Source organism: Artemia sp. Qi Xiang Cuo, chromosome 6 (assembly GCF_049724085.1).
Source record: "Artemia sp. Qi Xiang Cuo chromosome 6, ASM4972408v1, whole genome shotgun sequence".
Lineage (NCBI taxonomy): Eukaryota > Metazoa > Arthropoda > Branchiopoda > Anostraca > Artemiidae > Artemia > Artemia sp. Qi Xiang Cuo.
Genome location: NC_142799.1, coordinates 39,700,633 through 39,719,879, shown reverse-complemented (window position 1 = coordinate 39,719,879; position 19,247 = coordinate 39,700,633). Strand labels below are relative to the sequence as shown.

General features: G+C 35.0%; 1 protein-coding gene across 5 annotated transcripts in view; it reads right to left on the bottom strand.

The window, feature by feature from the left end:
* Positions 1-3,069: 3,069 nt before the first annotated feature.
* LOC148951219 (uncharacterized) overlaps positions 3,070-19,247 on the bottom strand; it is a 55,611-nt gene continuing 39,433 nt past the window's right edge. For 4 of the 5 annotated variants that reach the window (XM_089090739.1, XM_089090737.1, XM_089090736.1 and 1 more), the window contains one exon: positions 4,233-4,482. The gene's annotated coding sequence lies outside the window, so the exon portion shown is untranslated. Of the gene's footprint in view, positions 3,563-4,232; positions 4,483-19,247 lie in introns of those variants that run through there. The other variant, XM_089090735.1, reaches the window with a different exon arrangement.

Sequence of the window (19,247 nt, the reverse complement as noted above, 5' to 3'; positions counted from 1 at the left end):
TTAAGGAGGGGGACACCTTTCATAAATATGGAGAAGCGACCCTCCCCCACACGAAAATCCCCTTCGCTGAAATTTCATCCAACGTAAAGTAAACCTTCCCCCGTCAAATTCCTTCCAGTCAGTTCTATCTCGCTGAGAATCTCCCCACCCTGTAAAATTGCTTACGCAATTTTACTATTCAGCCTGGAAAATTCTCCTTAGCATTCTTTCATTTGAATAAGACTTTAATCTCTAATAGGTTTTTCGATCATTCCAGAAATGCCCCCTTCCGAGAAAATTATTTCCCAGAAATCAAAACACGCGGAAAATAGCCCCCAGATAAATCCGGCGGAACATCTCAACATGAAAAACTGGTAAAGCTTCCGGGCCGGCACTGATATTTTTAATAATTTAGTATTTGTTATTAAAATATTTATAATATTCAATGCTACTACTACTGCTACTAACAACTCATCACTGTACCAAAAAGCCTGAGTCCGTTGACAAATTTGGGCTATATATTTGCAGATTAGAGGGGGGGGTAAAGTATAGCGGATCTGCATGCAAAATTAGTTAGGTACAATTATTCTGCACATTATGAAATAAGAAATGTTTTCTGGCTTCAAACTGTCTAAATATTTTACCCCCCCCCTTTATGTGCAAATATATAGCCCAAATTATATATTTCTCATCTATTATGTCACTTGTCTTTGTCTTGTCTCGCGCTAAACTGAAAGAAACTAACGAAGACAGCGGGTTTGTTCTCGAGTTTTACACAGCGTAAACTTGACTGAGAGGCGCATAATACACAAGTACCAAAATTTCTTCCCCATACAGAAAAAAAAAATCAAATAAAATTCTCAAATTTGGAAAGCCATATTTTCCACGGGGGGGGGGGGGGGGTTCCACGGTGGATGTTTTCCGGGGGTATATATTCCATGGGGGGTATTTTCCAAGGGGGGTATTTTTCGCGGGGTGTAAATGCAAAGAACTATGAGGAGGACACCCCCTCCACAATACCTCGCTCTTCATGCTAACGTTATTTAGAATGTTCAAAAGCTTCTTATTCTAATTTAACGAGCCTTGTGTTTCACTTGTTGTTTGTAAAGGACTGGGATACGAAGTCGTAATTTAGCATAAAGAGCGAAGTATTTAAGAACGGGCATCCCCCACATCCCACCACTGAAAATCCCCCCAGAGAAAATTTTTAGAGTTTTTTAGAGTTTTGTTTACTATTGAGCCGAGTCGCTCCTTACTTACATTTCGTTACAACAAACTTTTGACTGTTGTCGATGCTATATTTTCTTTTTCAATTTACATAACATTATTATGAATTCGGTTTCTCTACATAAGCGTAATCAGATCCTCAAACGAATCTCTAAATAGTACGGTAAATAATTAATGTATACATAATAGTATAATTATAATAATATTAAATGTAATGATAATGCAATGTTATTATTATAATAGATAATAATGTAATATAAATATTATTAGAATATGAATATAGAAACATTATTAATAAATTACAGTGTAAATAATTGATTAATAGCAATTAATGATTTTAAAGTAAGAAGGCAACATTTTGTTAAACTTATATTCATGCATTAACCTTTAGCGCTTGGACCTGTTTATCCCTTTAACAGAACTGCAGTGAGAACTAAGGCTGACTTCACTGCAGTTAAGGGTCGGAACTCACTCATGGTGTTTCTCTATGCATCCAGACTATCCTAAACTTACAGAAGAAATCATCGTTTAAAATTTTAATGGATTCTACAATAAAAAACAACAATTGCAGAGTAATACTTATATATATGACGCAATAAAGATATTGAAATAGACACATCGGGTGACCAGAATTCATTGAATTTGTAGCCATCCGTTGTTTTGCACCTTATCACCTTTTCTGTCTTTTAACTAAGAGCAAATTTCCAATCCGGTTGTCCCCCAAGTCAAAGGAATCGGGCCTTAAACCCGTAGTCCTGAGGATCAAGAGTATCAGGGTGGGCGAGATAAACGTCATGCCAAACCTGAATGCTGTACTTATCCCTAAGTAATTTTTGGAAAGTACATGCTTCTGAAGGTAGCCACTTTTCCTGATCCAAATTCATCCACAGTCTGTATTGTTTTTCCTCACGTGGAAGAAGCACCGCGAAGCTTTTCAAGGTCATAGTTTTCCTCCTTGACAAATTCTATGACTTGCTGCACTTTAATATCCTTGCTCACTCGTCCGGCTTTTTCTTTTGGTTTGATAATATTTTTGATAAATTTGACTAGGTCCTGGACTTTCTAATTTCTAATATTTGCATCAGGCTTTAGGGAAATTTCCGAGAACAAGTGTTAATTGCTGGCTACATACAACATGCTAAGGAGCCCGTCGTAAGCGTCCTCATTAATAGAGATTTCCCCGGTTTGGTATCTATCTAGTGACCAAATCCTTTCTAAAGTGCTCGACGAGGGTTTTAAAAGAGTGCTCTATTCCGAAAACCATTCGTAAAAGACCACTAATATCTTTAGATGCGTCGAACGAGGCATGCCCAATGGCGATAAAAACCAGAAAAGGACAGAAACATCTAACAATATGAAAAAAGGAATTGCAACTAATCAAGTGAAGAAAAAAAAGGGGAAAATCAGAATTGCTCGTCAATAAAACTACAGTAATTTAAATCTAACCTCCATTAGGCTGGACTCTCATTACCTGGACGGGGTTGGAGTAGCTTAAATACATTTGGTTTGCTTTTTTGTGCGAGAGGGGGGGGGGGTCAATTTTTTTTGGTTTTCTTTAAAAAAAAATATATTGTTTCTATTTTTCTTATCTCTTCTTGCACTGTTCTTATTGTTCCATTCTTCCGGTTTCGTTTTGGTTTCGTTTTGGTTTAGTTTTCATTCTTTTGTTGTACTAATATAAATGGTTATATAAATCTTAAAACGAGTTCAGCTAAAATTGAATTTGCAAATCAAGCTTAAAACGAACAAAAAAATGTTACTATTATAGCATAAATGAAGCCCAAAACCAACATAGAATAAATTAACAATAATAGCAAACAAACATACAACATTTGCTAACATAAATGAATAAATAAACCTCAATACGAATAAAGCTTTAATTAAATATGCGAATCAAGATCGAAACCAACAAAAATTCATTCAAAGAAGAGCATAGGTACTACCTCCTTCCCTAATTGTAAAAGCCTAAGACCTACTGCGTCATTGGCGCTTTATTGAAAATGGCGCTTTATTACAAACATTTTCTTACGTACTTGTTACAACATTGAAAATAAAAAATGAAGTTATAGTAAAATCAAATTTTGAACTGATTGGCTTTTCAGCAGTTGACATCATTATATATTAAATATTTAGTTTAACCTTATTTCTTCCCAAGACCGTTCACGAAAAATTTAGTTTCACTACAAACAAGAATTTAGCTACTGCCTCCTTCGTAACTTTAAAAATTTTAAGCCTACTGCTTCTTCGGTGCTTCACTGAAAGCGAATTATATTACAAATATCCTCTTTTCCAGTTATTGCAGCACTGAAATGAAAATCCATATTACACTATTCAATGCAGCTCCTCGGAAGGACATCTAAACCAAGAGAAAAATAAGCAATATTAGATTTTTTCGTGGGTAGCACGCGTGTGGCATCGGTATCCACAGCCTGGAGAACAAGAAAAGAAATAAGACGAATCGTGCGTCTAGGGGATAAGGAAGAATGCAATAAGGTGAAGAGATAAAAAAGAAAAAGGAAAATAATTCGTCTGGCTGTAATAATGCAAAGGTAAAGATAACATTGGTTTGAGAATGTAAAGGAAAACAAAATAAATAACAACAAGAACCCCAGTATACGGAGATGATCATTTTTCGCGAATTTCCTTCTCGCTTTGAAAAGAAAATCCATTGTCGCACGAAATCCTACTTTTTGACTGGTAGAAAAAACTATTCTTAGAAAAAATTGAAATGGCAACATTATATTTATCAATAAATAAGAAACAAATTACGACAACTGCACAACTTTCTTTGGAGGTCATGAGGATCTTTGATCGCGTTAGTAACAAAACTTTTTTTTTCTTTTTGTGCATCTTGTGAGAAACCAATTGGATTCCAATCCTTAAAACTGAGAATTGTTGTGAGTCCTTGAAATGCCAAAGAACGGTGCTAGGATAAGACAAAGGTATTCAAAAGCAGAAAGTGGCATTATAAAATTCTATTAGCTACAGCTCAAATCCTAATCGAGGAAAATTTTCTTAGAAAGTAAAGCTAATTATGCCAAGACAGCTAAACCGAGAACTGAATGTAAAGAATAAAAAAAAACTCAAACCCCTCCCATTCTCTGAAAACGAAAATCCTAGAAATACACATGACTAAAATCACTTGTTTTGGCATCTGCAAAAGCCTTTTGCTATGTCATATTAAAGTTTAATCATTAAGCTACAGCAAATTATGCAAGCAAGGCGATTGTTGGATCCAGTGAGGGTCCATAACCCGTCCCTCTGGCTCCACATGCCCTGGAAAAACCAAAGTTTGATTAGCAGCTGAAAATAAACTTGGTAACTAGAATGATTAAATAATTTCGAATAATCTTAACACAATTCTGAAACATTCCAAGTTTTGTACCAAACTTGCACGTAACCCAAAACTGGAAATTATAATGAAAAGAATCGTGAAGGTTAACTTAATGAGTCACAAAAAAAGTTTTCTGGTGAGAAGTTTTACGTAATTTACAAGTTCGTGGCAGAATATTTATAACAATAATAAGAAAAACCATTACTTTATATTCTTCTTATAATAAAAATATAATTCTTGTGATGTCTTTCAGTTTTCTGAAAACTCACTAAGAATTTGACGACAAACAGTTCTTAACAGACATTTGGTATTTTCTTGGATATGACTATTTCACCAGTTGTTTGAAGAAAAACAAAGGTCCTACGTCAAATTTCGAAGGACATTTTTATGGCCCGAAAAAAGAGTATAACAGAGGAAAAATTCAAGGGAATATTTTTCCTTGCCAAGAAGAAAAAAGTTTTGACGCTCGATGGCGTAATATATAATCTGTGCTAAAACTATTAATTTGCTCTGTGGTAAAACATTTTGTTGCAAATTTCAAATAGTCCCACCACTTCACGAATCCCTCTCCCACTACTTATGAAGGTCCGGTGATTTCCCTGTTGCAGTGTTGATCAGACGTTAGCACTGGAAATTTCCGTATTTACAAAAATTTAATCCCAACCCCCCTTTTAGAAATCCTGGATCCCCCAATCAGTCAAGTCAAGTCAATCAGTCAGCCGCACCTGTGAGATGGGACAGTAGCGAACCACTTCGCCGGGTCATCCCCTTTCTTTCTGCTTTCGCAATCATAAATAACACAAGTTCGCATTATTTTTCAAAGTTGCTCGAGCTATTTAGAAATATACAATGAAGCGCTTAACCAAAGGAAACAGGAGGAGCTTTTATACGCGCAGAGACCCTTGGTGACTGATATTTTTTTAGTTTGATTCTACTGCCTAGATATGTGTATTGTGGTCTGCGATATCTCAGGAAAGGTTAAGGGGATTAAATCTAAATTGGCAGGGCATGTGGAGGAGGATGGTTGATTAATATTTGTCAATACTCAAGGTCATAATATGATGGGGGTTAGAATTCTGTCAGCCGTGTAAAACCCCAAAATTTTGCTGATTTTCAATCCATTTATTTGAATATTATTTCCCGTCCCAAAGCACTATGGTACAACTATTATTGAAATTGTTGCAAAACTTAATCAAGCCAAAGTCTTGATTTTTATAGAGAAAAACCAAAAAGATTGAAAACATTTTTTCCTATACAATAGAAAAACTATTTCAGTTAGCAAAGAAAAAAAAAATTCAAAATTTTTTTTACACACAAGAATATTTTCAAAAAAAAGGAAAGAGCTACATTGCACCAAAGGTGAGCAGAAATTAAGTCAAATAGCATTTCAGGCGTAAAACGACCAGTAATCGCTGTCAATAAATGAGTGAAACCCGAAACGAACAGAAAATAAAATAAATAGCCAAGTCAAACTTAAAACGAGCAGAAACTACCGCGAAGAGGAGTTAACACCCTCTGTGCCCCCTCCTCCTCTACCCTGGGAATTGCCAAGAAACGGGAAGCCTTCTAAATACCAGAACGCCATTTGTGCTTTATTGAAATCAATTTTTATTTCAATCTGTGTTTTTATTTGTAATAGCATCAAAGAAAAAAAAAGATAGGAAATCACCATAATAACCAAGATTACTAAAAAGAACTAAAGTAATATAGACTAAGAGTTTATTATACATTAATAGTGAAAATATCGGCAGTTTTGGATTTATTTACGTTACAAAAAAGAAAACACTTTAAATGTGTTTTGTTTTCAGCAAAGCGAAATGGCGTTCTTGTCTTCAGATTTAGAAGACATATAGGGCGCAAGCCCTACTACTGTTTGTGGTAAATTTCCATTCGTTTCAAGTTTGAATTCATTATTTATAGGAATTTCTGTTTGTTTGGTTGTCGTTTATTTATTGATAGTGATTTGTGTTTGTTTTACGCTTCAATTACTATTTTACTTTATTTCTGCTCTTCTTCGGTTTAACGTAGCTCTTTACTTTTCTTTGAAAACTTCTTCTGAGGAATTTTTTTTAAATTAATACTCGGGTAATACCAACTCCAACTTTTTGGCAAAATTGAAGGGATGTTCTAACTTTTTGAACCATGATCACTCGCTCTTCGATTGAAGAGCCAAAGTAGGCCAGTGGCTTTTCCATCACTCCCTCCTATTCTTAAATTTTTAGCATATAGGTAGGTAAGCCGCATCTTGTTTGAAGCGGAATGATGCAAGGATTTTTAATCAGTATGACTGAAGAACCAAAGTGAGCCATTGATTATTTATTGCAATTTCTATTTGTTTTGGGTTTCATTTTTTAATTGCTTGTGATTTATGGTCATTTTACGCTTGAATTACTGTTTGGCTTTATTTCTGATCGTCTTTGGCTTAATGTAGCTCACAAATTATCTTTGAAAAACTTCTATTGTGGAAAAAATGTCCCTTTTCAATTAACGTAGAATTTTTCTATTGGTCAATGAAAGGAATATTTGTTGCTTTTTTCAATTTTTCTCCTTAAGAATCCGTGCGAAGTAGATGGAAGCACTTTCAGATCCGTGCGAAATGGCTACTTTTTGGTTCACAGAATTTTTCTGTTTATTATTGCAAGGAGCCGTCATATATCTTGAGCAGTTTTAGAATTCAATCTAACTTTCAATTTGGAACTGGTGCCTACTTTCTTGAACGGAGTTTTCGATTCAAAACCTGAAACTACTCGAAAAAACAAAAGCTTGGCAGAGCAGCTTCAGATAACCCTCTCCGACATAGGCTGTAAAACTCGACTTCAGCTCACACACTGTAGGACAAGCAAAAACCATCCGTTTACATTCAGACAAGACTCATACGGATTATCATACTTCTCAATCTGGCCGGAGGTTCACACTTTCTGGAAAACTCTGGAGGTCAAACCATTACCAGTTTACCACAATACACTAAATTGAAAACTGAAATTGTGACCTAAAAACTGAGCCAAAAACTGAAATTGTGACCTAAAAACCTGTTTCTAGACATAAAGAGCCTTTTTATTTATTGAATTACTATTTTACATTTTTTTTGTCTTTACTTTACAAAATTTTGTCTTTTTTCTAGGTTTCCATTGAAAAGAATAACCACAATAATCATCTTCTGTCCTCAAATCGAATTTCATTCGCTTATGAGCATTTTTAATCTGCCTGCCACAGTTGGTATCCATAATGGTTGAAAAAGGGCTTGAAAGAAAGGAATAAAGCATATTTCCTCTCTTTGTCTCAAGATTACCTGCCAACTGACACAAAAAACAAAGTATATATTGCGTTCAAAACCTAGTATCTTTTCTTCCCTTCCTCTGAGACTGTTAAGTCCCTTGAAAAGAACCTAGCCTATGCTGCTGAATTTATGTCCATGTGGGACTATGTTTTCTTTACCTGAGAATTTTGTATTATATATTTTTTTCTGATCCGCAGTCCGTTTCTAGTACATATGGGACGCACAAATATTTATAAGTTAAAATTTGTAACTACGGGGAAGCCAATTGCTAAGCCAAAAGGATACAGAGAAGCACAAAGCTAACGCCATTCTTTAGAAATAACGGATAAATATAAGACATAAACCACGAAAGTCACTGGTTATTTCCCTATTTTTCCGCAAATATGAAGAGTAAATATTTAAAGTACTTTATTATCAATTGTGCATCTCAATTTTATTAAATTTTTTTGTCCCTCTTTCCTACTAGCGTGAAACTTTTATATCTCATAAAGCTGTGTTAATTAGGGAAAATTTTTCTTACGAAACAAACTCTTTTTCTTTTATAATAAGCTGTTTTTTTGTTTTTTTTTCTTTTTTTATCAAGTTTGGGCTGGTTGATAATGAGCCGTTTTGGGCATTTTGGTAAGCCATTTTAGACTAGAACTTTCTGTTATTATGAAAGTCTACATTTTCTATTATACCTTGTGTTAACTATGAACAGTAAATACCTCCACGTAATTTCAAGCATTGCTTATGGTTGCGGCACAGTTGTACCTAACGGCAGAGCTCGTGTTTTGATGCCTTTACTTTTAGCCAAAAAATATAAAATTAACAGATCAGTTGTAACTTTGATTTAAAATGGGAAGTTATTGTCTAGCTTCCATATGAATTATAAGTTCTTGCAGATTAAGACTAAAAGTACTTAAGATAACCGTAGTAATTTTTTTTTACAACTTTTAAGGACGGGGGGGGGGGATCACTTGCTGCGGTTTATAGATAATGAAGGAAAGTTCTTAAAGATTTTTGTTATTACATATTAGTAGATAAACGATAATGTTCGTCATTTTTCTGGTAGTTTTGGTGGGCTTTTTGAAACGACAGTTAGTAAATTAATCCGGGTTTTCAGGCAGCTTTTATATTCTATATTTATATTTAAATATTCTATTCATATCTTCGACAAAAACCGAAAACCCACATACTAAAGATGAGGTATCCTTCAGATAAAAAGAAAAAAAAATCATTATATAAAGCCCATATTTAATAATTCAAAGGCTAATAATAGAAGTATTGAAGGTGTAACGTACGGGGGTCACCACTTTTTGAGGAAAAAATGGCGCAAAAAGTTGCTATGCCACTTACTCGGGGGGAGAACCCTTTGTCGGCCCAAAGTAGTGGGATTCCCGCGGTTACTCCAACGGTTCCGTGTCTATTAGCGTCATCGAATGGTCCCAGGGGCCACTTTTAAGGCCAAGGATTGCCGGTAATATTTCTAACTATCTCTTTAGACTCGACCTAGGCTAAAAGTCAAAGATTATATAGTATAAAAAATCTTACTGTATTCAATACACGCTACAAAAAGGAACTCAAACGGAACTCAAATGGAACTAAAGACAAAAATCTTACAAATTAACAAATACACTTAAGACGCGAGCTTGCGCGCGCACCTCTGACCAAAGGCGATGAATGGCCGAATCAAATTAGACTCCCAGCATCCTTTGAAGCTTTTCAAGCTGTAAATTTAAGCTGTATGAGTCATCGCTCAACTGGCTTTTTCAGACGCTCACTAATTAGTGGATTCTTCAGACATCGTAATAAAAGCTTTCCCGGGATTTAGATATTTAACATAAATGAAGTTAAATTTATAAAAAGGACATTTTTCTGAAACAAAAAGGGGCCAATAGTCCCAACACCTCCCTCCTAAGAAAAATAACCGCCATCACGCCATGGGCCACAGCACCAAATAGAACCATAAAATAAATAACACCAACTTCAAAATCACCAAACTTGTTTATCTTCTCTTCTTTCTTCCACCAATGCCTGTACTTCCACCGCTTGGCTCAGGATTCGCAGTCATCCCCACGTCTCTACCGTAGAACCACCATGGTCTAGATCGTATAGCATCCGCATTTGGTTTTGAAAATTGAAGTTCCCAAGATTCGCAGATATTCATTGTGCGCAGCACAATCAAAAACAAAAATTTTCTCGCTCTCACGAATTTACATTTGAGAGGAGCAGAGAATCAGTTCCTGGCACTTTCAATGATGCCAGCCATCATGAAAAATTTTACTGCACTAGCCTCTTAATTTCCATCTGTGGAAACAACCCCACATCTCAATAAAAAAATAAATTGCCCCTTGGCATAATTTGAAATAGTCCCAGGCCGAAAATACACAGGCCTGTAAAAACGATAAGAGTTCAGGAAAATGAAGTAAAAATCTGAGCGAACCTTGAATCGCTTTTTTCTGGGTCTTGTCCCCTAAAATAATTGAATGAATAATGCTCGGCGATGAGGGATGAAGATAATATTGAAGACTGGAAAGACAAGGCTTCAGTAAAGAGATCACAACTTGTCCGCCAGTTGTGCATTGAGGAAAAGGGCAATCTTTCACGTCTTCCCGCAGGGGATCTTCCCCAAGGGATTCCTCCCCCTCATACAGGAACAAACCCTCTTTTGAGATAATAAAACCATTCTAAGATTTATTCCCAATTTTCTTCAATCCAACCCACAATTCAGTATCTCCCAATATTTCCGTAATTTTTTGTTGACAAGTCAATTCTGTCATGGATCTTCTCCTTCCTCCTAAGTTTTTTCGTCTTACTGTAATTTCGTAACTTTCCCAGTGGGTCTTGGACCACTTTGTCCCCTCTATTATTTATGTTATCAAGGCACAGCCCATCCAACATTTTTTTATTTTTCGCCACTGCAGGCTGAATCTCCAAATTTTGTCTCTTTTGTACACTTCTCCTTTCATCTCTGCTGTTCTCAATTTTGTCATTCGCGGAAAATACTAAATCATCGTTAAATCTGATTTGGACTCCAGTGTCCACCATCTTTGACTGCATTATTTCATTGTAGGTCCGTTTAATATCTCTTTTCTCTCTTTTACTTCTCTTTACTTTTACCGCAGAAACAAATATTTCGTCATCAAATAGGAATTGAACTCCGACATTTGGTTTTTCATATTCTACTAAAATTTCTCGAACTTTCCAAGGAAAAGCACGTACAATAAATTTCGTCTCCTTTTTCTTTGGTACAATCAGCGCTTCATTCTGGCAAACATTTTTCGGCGTCTCACACTCGTTAAAAGTGTTCTCCAGTTTTCCACTTTCTGGGAATTTGGATTTCCGATTTCCGATATCTCCAAAGTCTCCTCCTACTAAAACATCCACTGCTAGAGTAGGTGCTAAGCCTACTTTTATCGGTTTTCTTTTAATTGCACCGTGGGTCCCTGCAATTTATATTCTTATCAAATCAGACGGGCCTTGGTGCTTATCTCCTTAATATTACACTGGTGTAATATTATTTTTATTGTCTATTTCCGTCTTTTTAATTAGCTTCATTCGCATAAAAGTTTGCTGACTCCCTGAGTCAATCACCATTTCGGTCAATTTTCCATTTAATTTTCCTTCTATTTTATGTGATTTCAGAAACTCGTCAATATTTCCTTGATTTTGTGCTACAGCCCAATTCGTTCTTTTATAGGTTACTTTCTCATCTTTATTATGGCAATTTTTAGAAAAAGGCTCTGATTAATCAAATTTTACCAGATTATCAATATTTTGAGTATCAAGCATTTCATTTTTCTGACAGGGTGGCACAGCCTCCCAATTTGTTTTATGGGCCGGTCCACCTCCCCGCCTTGTCAACGAAGTAGCGTGATTTTCCGTTTTAGCACTTAATGAGTAATAAATGTCTGATAATCTCTCACTCATTGACATTCCCTTACGGGCTTCAATTTTTTCCATACGAACCTGATGATATATTTCATTGGCTTGTCTATCTTTTTCAATTTTGTCCATACGGGCTTTATGAAGTATTTCATTGGCTTGACTATCTTTTTCAATTTGCTCTCTCTCATCCTGTAATTTTTTCATATACTCTAGGTGCTTTCTAGCTTTTCTCTCTTTCTATTCTCTCTTTCTCTCTTTCTATTCTGTCTTGCTCTCTTTCTTTTCTATCTCTCTCTCTATCTATTTCCGTTCTCTGGCTATCCTCTCTTTCTCCATTAAATTTAATAAAGTAATTGACATTACCTTACGGGCTTCAATTTTTTAAATAAGATCCTGATGATATATTTCATTGGCTTGTCTATCTTTTTCAATTTTTTCCATACGGGCCTGATAAAGTATTTCATTGGCTTGACTATCTTTTTTAATTAGAACTATCTCATCCTGTAATTTTTTCATATTCTCTAGGTGCTTTCTAGCTATTCTCTCTTTCTATTCTATCTTTCTCTCTTTCTTTTCTATCTCTCTCTCTTTCTATCTCTTTCCGTTCTCTGGCTATCCTCTCTTTCTCCATGAAATTTAATATACGTTGTGTCATATACTATTTGAGTACTTTTTCTCGAGAACCAGCTGGATCTCGAATCAACACTGCTCATTCTACTCGGACTATTTTGATTTCGTCTGTCATTATTTCTTCTTAATTCATTTTCTGAATCTGTTCGTTCTATATACGTATTGTCTCTTTCTTTATAGGCTACTCTAGCCTTTCGGTCCTCTTTTCTATTCTTTCTAATGTCATCTCTCTCAGCCTGAATTTTCTCCTCATATTCTCAGTGCTCTCTCTCAAAGGCCTCCATATTAGCCTTACTTTCTATTTTCCTACTTTTTCTATGGGCTTCACTCGCCCTTCTCGATATTGAGTTAATCTCATCTCTGTCAAACATAATTTCAGAATTTCGTTAACTGAAATTACCTCTTCAGTCTAAATGAAAATTCTTTTATTTGTAACTTCCGGTCTCTCGCGAAAAATTGCTTTGACACGCAGCAATTTTAGCCTTATATTTTTATACACTAATTAGTTGCGCGATATATTGATTCTTAAATTTTTCAATTATGATCTCACAAGGCACAGCCCATAATAGATCTTGATAATTCTATTAATTGATTCCGTTTTTTTTCTCTTTATATGTAACCACAATAGGCTACTCTTGTAGGCTAAATTACTTGTCTCTTCGAAAACGCAAAATTCTTTTGCTATCAGTGCTGTTGACAGCTCTGTTTCTGGCTGCCGCCACTTATTGGGGTGTATGTACGGGTGTCGCCACTTATTGATGCAAAAAAGGCGCAAAAAGGTTGCTATGCCGCTCACTCAAGGGGGAAAACCCCTTGTCGGCTCAAAGTAGTAGGATTCCCGCGGTTACTCCAACGGTTCCTTGTCTACTAGCGTGATCGAATGGTCCCAGGGGCCACATTTAAGGCCAAGGGTTACCGGTAATATTTCTAACTTTTCTCTTTAGACTCGACTTAGGCTGAAAAGTCAAGGATTATATAGTATAAACAATCTTACTGTGTTCAAGACACGCTAGAAAAAAGAACTCAAACGGAACTCAAATGGAACTGAAGACAAAAATATTACAAATTAACGAATACATTTTAAGACGCGCGCTTGCGCGCGCACCTCTGACCAAAGGCGATGAATGGCCGAATCAAATTAGACTCCCAGCATCCTTTGAAGCTTTTCAAGCTGTAAATTTAAGCTGTATGAGTCATCGCTCAACTGGCTTTTTCAGACGCTCACTTATAGTGGATTCTTCAGACATCGTAATAAAAGCTTTCCCGGGATTTAGATATTTAACATAAATGAAGTTAAATCTATAAAAAGGACATTTTTCTGAAACAAAAATGGGCCAAAGGTCCCAACAAGAAGTTTCTATCCTAAAAGTATACCAAGTCTAATATTCCAAGGTGTACCCTATTAAAAGATACAATTTCTTGATGGGTACATTAAGACTTTCAAAGGGTGGTTAATAAAGATTCAAAATGTACTATCAGTAAATATCCATAATTTTTATCGAAAAAAAAATTATCGAGAAAAATTCCTTATTTAGATTTGATAAAATAGTTTTGACAAAACAAAACAAAAGTATTTTGTTTACTGCGTCTTGCTACAATAATACTCTTTGCTAGAAATGCGCTTAATATGCTTAACTTAGTAGTTAAGAATTTTGTTTAGCTATCTGGAAACTAGTAGCTACCTGAATATTTTAAGTAATTATAAATTTAAGGTTTATGTTCCTCAGTAAGCCTATGACTTTAAAAGGAGAAGATATTTCTATTATTAGATTTAAGTCTTAGTCTTAAGGGCTTCCATTTTCCTAGTTTCAAGTCTCGACAGTCATGTCTCAACAACTAGTTTTATATAAAGCTTACGACGCAACAAAAAGAAGGTTTTTTTTTGTAAATTATGCTTCCTTTGGGTTTAATATTCCTATAGGTTCAAAAGAGAAGAAGAAAATTAAGCCAGGCCACTATATAGGAATTATAAGTAGTAGGGGCATAATGAGTACCGTTTGCCCCATACCTTTAAATAATTTCTTGAACTTTTTGGGGATATAATTTTCCAAAATAAGTTTTTTTTTTTTTATTAAGGACTATAATGTTCCTACAATGTATATAACTATAAGCTTCCCCTTGAACAGGCCAATATTAATACTATTATGTTTCTTTGATTATTTATCAATATTCCTATTGATATTTTTGTAATGGAGGATTTGAAGCCTTACAGGGGGCTATTAGAGCTCTAAATTTCCCCTGATGTTGAGATTTCAATTCAATATTGGCCCTTCTGTTAATTCCTGGCGTATATACATCTCTGGCGGTGTTGTGCTCACAAAGGATATGAATTTTAATTCGAGTATTAAACTGTCCCTTGAGTATTGCCTATTATTTTGGTGCATTAAATACTATATTAATTCCCTGGGAATTTCTAAGTGCCTCAATGAGTTCAATATGTTCCTTTTATGCATTGTTTCACGAATCGCTTTACGACATGAACTGGACAAGGATAAGGGGGTATCAATAATGTGGACTATTAAAAATCTATTTAAAGGTGTCCTTAAGGTAATTTTCTTCGCGTACAATAATATCGATAAATGTTTTTATTTTTAAGCTAAATGTTAATCGTTTTGAAAGAAGTTAAAAACGATATCCTTCAGTTCTTGATAGTGACCGTAATCCATATAATAAGCTACATTTTTGGTTCCTAGCTCTAAAATTATATCGTAACGTGTTTTAAAATTTTCCTAAAGAACATTTATTATACTATATTCGGAGTCATGGTTAAAATAATATATTCTTTCTAGTAAATTGCACCCTTGATCTGCGAGGAGTTTAAGAAACTTTAGTGGCGAAATTTGTAAATGGTTTTCTTCATCAAATATGTACCATAGGTTTTGCATTATGTAATGCGCAATTGTGGAATATGTTTCTTCTGGAATCTTTTTTTAAGAGAACTCTAAATGTTATTATGTTGTAACTTTTCCTATTCTTTTGAGAATTAATTTTGGGATGTTCATTGAATCTTGCAAAAATAAGCCACTTTACTAATTCTAATGTCACATTAATGTCCCTTAGAAACTTTACTAGATTTTTTAACAAATAGTCAAGTAAGATGTAATCAAGATTTTTAACGGTTTCTGCTAGTACGTACTCGAGTTTGTCGATATCTAGGTCTTTATTGGCACCATTTAGAAATAGGACTTTGACTACTTCAGTTTTTTGTTTTAATGGCTACTTCTAATGGGGTCTCACTCTCTTCGGAGTTGTCTTTTTTCCTTTCTTCATTGGGATCTGCTTGACACCATTTTATAGCAAAAATAATCAAACTTCTCATTAGTTTATGGGCAATCCATTGCAAGCTATTAGGTTTGCGCTTCTTAAAGGAGTTCTTGGCTTCCTTTCTCTCTTTTTGCGTTTGTTCCGACCTCTGTTTTTTGAGCCTCTGTTTTTGCGTTCTTCCGACATAATAATTTAGTGAATTTGATCTGTCATATTTTTTGTTTCTTTTTTTTTGGCGACAATTTCCAAATGTAAGGCTTCTTTTTCTTCAAGAGCATTGAACTGGGTCTCCTTTGAAACTATTTTACAATGTTTAATGATTTTATGATGACGACCTCTAACGACTTTGTCATGCTTGACGATCATCCTTTCGGCCCCCTCCCACTCGATTTGGGAGTCTTTATTGTCGAACCGTCTGAAAGATTTTTGTGTCAGCAGGTCAAGGATTGTTAAGTCTGGGATACTATAAGTCCTTCCTTCGATCATCGAAAATCCTTTTGTTCAGTCTTAGTTACACAGAACTCTACCTGACCACTGATGTTCAAAACTCTATCTGACACTGAATACCAAAGACCCATATTTAATAAACAAAATTCCTACAGTATTATTATTATTATTAAGCAATTCAAATACCTAGAATATACGTTGTTAATTGCTCCACGAAATACTTTTTTCGAGATGCTTTATCTAAAAGAAAATAGCTTGTTTATGGTCTTGTTATAATAGCTTGTTATAACGCCTTATTTCTATAAGCGAGTCGTGTTTATCTTCAAACTTTACACAGTTTGGGTTAGCTTCGATCTTCAAACAGATGTTAGGTATTCTACATTTGTCCAACAGGACAAAGTCTGTCTGACAAGGTCCCTTAGCGTAAAAATATCGGATTTCGAACTGTTGTTGTAATTTTTTATTTCATGTTGTATGAAGTGTTGATTTTTTCCCTTCCTCCCATTGTATTTTATTCCCAGGCGTACTCTCACGGGTCGATAGGCAGGTTTATTAGCACGACTTAGTCCATCAAAATAAGATTTTCTGTCATATTTTCTCAAGACATACTTCACGTCCCACTTCTTTGCGAAAACTTCTGCTCCTGATTTATTCACAATTAGAATTGCTGCCGAAAAAATTATATTCTCCTTTGCGAATCAAATTACTATGAATTCCGTTTCAATGAGTGCCTTGGCCATCTTTCTGAAATGAAAGGTAGTTTCCATTGGCTATGGTCTTACTAGTTTACTTTTCAAAATCAATTATTGCCTAAATGACAAATAATAGTCATGGTAATATCCACGCAAAGTCCGTTTACTTGCGCGTTGGCCGGTGAGGTAACTTTAGGTAGAAGTTAAACTACTTTTTCACCAGCGCCTCCTGACGCTAGGTTACTTTTTTTCTCGCCATAGATCGAGTCTCAAGTTCCACAATAAATAGAAATTTCTTCCTCGAAACTTCCTCTTTGAGTGTGCACTCATATGTTTATTACTCCATTACTGGGAGATTAACAGGTATGGCCACAATCTGATCTTGCTTAACAGTCCATGCTTGCCAAGGGGTCTATCATCACCCTCTCAACGTCCAACTTGACTATGCATTTGTATAAAATATCTACACACCGTATTTATCAGGTTTTTTTCTTATCCTTACTGATTTTGTGATTATTACTTCTTCCCTTTCTTGTGGTCTTTGCTTTTTTGGTTTTGCTAGTGATATTAGGTCAAATATCTTATATTGATTTTCTAAGAATTTTTGTCCCTTTAATTTGGCTTGTTTCCCCTGTATTGCTGTTGAGGGTTGTTTTGAATTTGATTTCCCTTCGGAATGTTTTGGTCTCGTTTCGTCCCCCGACTCGAAATCCAAGGAAGTGGAATACGACGCTTCCAAGATATTTCCTTGTGATATCTGAGATTTTGGCACAGAACAAGTATGATTTTCAAAAAGTTCTTCCTTTTGGTTGGAGGTGGAAGTTCTGTTTGTGGTATCATATCTCTGATTTTTTATTTGCGGTTAGTTAAAGGATTCTTGAGAACTTTGGGAGGAGTAAAACGGTTTTTTTGGCTGCCTCCATTCTTTGAAAGCATAACCTTCTGGAGGGTTGGGTAAATTCTGTATTAAGCTCTCCTTCCAAAAAAAACGATCTCTGGGCTTGGACTTGAGTACTGAAATATCATGGTAAAGTTCGTTTTGTGTTTTTTTGGGAGGGTTCAGGGTCCACTACAAACGTACTTTATTGGTTTTTTATTGAATAATTTATTTGGTCCATGGATTCACGCAAGTTTCCCCTTTTAGGTTTGGATTTGGAGTTTCATAGTGATAGTTTCAATTTTAGGATTTGGAGTTTCTATTGCCTTTTGTCATTTTTCACATAGTGATAGGGGCCTTTCTATGGCGGTCATAAGTGTCATTGTCATCTGGGAAACGTTCAGGTGGATGGGGAGTAGAAATTCTGTCTGGGAAGAATTGAACTTTGTGGGAAATAGTATAGTCATCCTTTTCAGAACTTTCAGAGGAGGAATCCTTTGTTTTATTTCTTTTTTTAATTTTAGGTTCATTTCTTGGCATAAATAAATTTTGCATAGTTATAAATTTCTCAAAATTTTCTTCATCACTTTGATTTCCAAAATATACTAACTTGAGATCAAATGGTTTTAAATCCCCTATTTTTGACCTAGGTGGCTCATTTCCTTCCATTGATTACTCACTTATTTCTGGTTTGGATACCGATATGTCAGGAAACCTGGCCTTTTTTATTCTACTCATATGAGCTTTGTAACTTTTTCCATTTTTGGGGTTCAAATTTTTTTATGCTACATTGTTGTCATTGGCTTTTATTATCATATAAGGTCCGAAATACCTATCTGATAGTTTTTTACCGTCTGATTTGAATTCGGACTTTAGATATATTGGGACCCCAACTTTAAAATATATATCACCATTTATGTTTGATTTTTAATTAACTTCACGTTTTAGTCTCGATTTTTCTAGTTCTTGTTTTACAATTTTATATTCTTGTCTCATCCGATTGATAGATTCTTGCTTTTAATCGCATGAATCATTATAAAATATTCTTAAATTAATTATTTCACCGTATGGTATTTTGAAGTCACGGCCCAACACTAAATAAAATGGAGTTTCTTGTATAGTCTCCGAAAAGCTCATATTTATTATGTTGGTTAAAAATGCCAAAGTCATTCCAGTCCCTCCTGTTATTTTTAGCATATATCTCCTAAGATATTTAAAAACAGTATGTGTCTATTTTCGATATTCCCATTTGCTTCTGGGTGATACGAGGAAGTCGCTAATTTGATATTTGGAGAAATTGCAAAGGTCCTTTGTTACTTTTGAAACAATTTTTTTCATTATCAGATAACACTACGTTCGGAATTCCATATTTTAAAAAAAAATTAGCGAGGGCCTTACTTATAGTATTGGCACTTTGGTCATTTAAAGCTTTAGCAAATGTAAATCCTGAAAAGTGGTCTATTACTGAAAGTAAACATACATGACCCTTATTTCAAATGGACAGACCACCACTGGTTCCATATAGATCGAAAGAAATTATATCAAATGGAAATTTGGCTGTTGGCATTTTTCCTAATGGGGTATTGGGGTAAAGTTGAGGATTTTTTCTAAGGCTACAAACTTCAGATGTATTTATGAAGTCTCTGAGTT